Below are 1094 nucleotides of genomic sequence, written 5' to 3' on the forward strand. Positions count from 1 at the left end.
GCATTTCACATTGGAACAGCTCATTCACCTTCCTTGTCTTCTCTCCGCCCTCCCTCCTAGGTAGGTTAAAGAGCTGCACCTGAGCCAGCCACTGATTGATGCAGCACCATAGTCAAATAGTGGAGTGGAGTAGGGGAACAGCAAACAGCCATTAAAGCAGCCAGCCCGCCCGCCCGCCCGTCACAATGGACCTACCTGTGTACACTAGATGGATGTGATGGAATGTACTGTGGTCCCTACATTTCAAGAAGAAGTAAGAATTGCAGTTGCAACAAACCCTTGCTTGCCTACAAAGAGAGCAGCAATTTGGATTTGTTACTATGTTACCTGGAAGAATAACAAACTGTGCAAGGATGGAGGTTGTAGGAGCAAGGAGAACAAGTTGTCTGTAAAGTTGGTGGATGCCTATTTTCCATTTTGCAGTCCCTTGTCTCCCTCTTGTGGCCTCCTGGAGGCAACTAGCTGTGCAAAAAAAAGACAGCCTGGGGGCCGGCTGTTGCAGTGTTGCCCTCTCAGGCAACACTGAGTGACTGACTGAGCCGCACCGTCTTATATAAAGTTCAGACGGAACTTTGCACGTGTCATAGTGGAGACCTCAGGAGCCAGAGCCAGCTTTCTGACATCATAATGGGGCCTCAGAGATAAAAGCCTGGGCCCAGGCAGTGTTGGTCAGTGCTGCTCAGCAGGCAGCACTGGACTGGATTAAAGCTGATACAAGGTGTGAAAGGAGAAGGGGTGGCAGTGGGCATGCACTTACTGCTGCTGCTGCTGCTGCTGCCAGTGTTTGCACGGCAGGAGGGCATTTGGGCGTTGCCAGGAAGGCGTTTTTATGTCGATTCCTCCTCTTTCAGCACTGCATTGTGGTGCAAGCAAAAGAAGCAAAACGCGCGGCACGTTCGGGTTATCGCTTCTCGGCCTTTTGGCTAAGATCAAGTGTAGTATCTGTTCTTATCAGTTTAATATCTGATACGTCCCCTATCTGGGGACCATATATAAAATGGATTTTTAGAACAGGGAGATGGAAATAGAGCTTGCTCTGTCCACTCCACGCATTGACCTGGTATTGCAGTATTTCCAGGACCGGTGCACCCTTT

The 1094-nt window shown here is 49.8% G+C and overlaps 1 non-coding gene across 1 annotated transcript; it reads left to right on the forward strand.

Moving 5' to 3' along the window:
• The first annotated feature begins 903 nt into the window (after nt 1–903).
• Nucleotides 904–1094, forward strand: LOC142679534 (U2 spliceosomal RNA). The gene has a single exon (XR_012852769.1). It is a non-coding gene; the product is annotated as a U2 spliceosomal RNA (small nuclear RNA).

This window comes from Rhinoderma darwinii (genome assembly GCF_050947455.1).
Source record: "Rhinoderma darwinii isolate aRhiDar2 chromosome 2 unlocalized genomic scaffold, aRhiDar2.hap1 SUPER_2_unloc_55, whole genome shotgun sequence".
Taxonomy (NCBI): domain Eukaryota; kingdom Metazoa; phylum Chordata; class Amphibia; order Anura; family Rhinodermatidae; genus Rhinoderma; species Rhinoderma darwinii.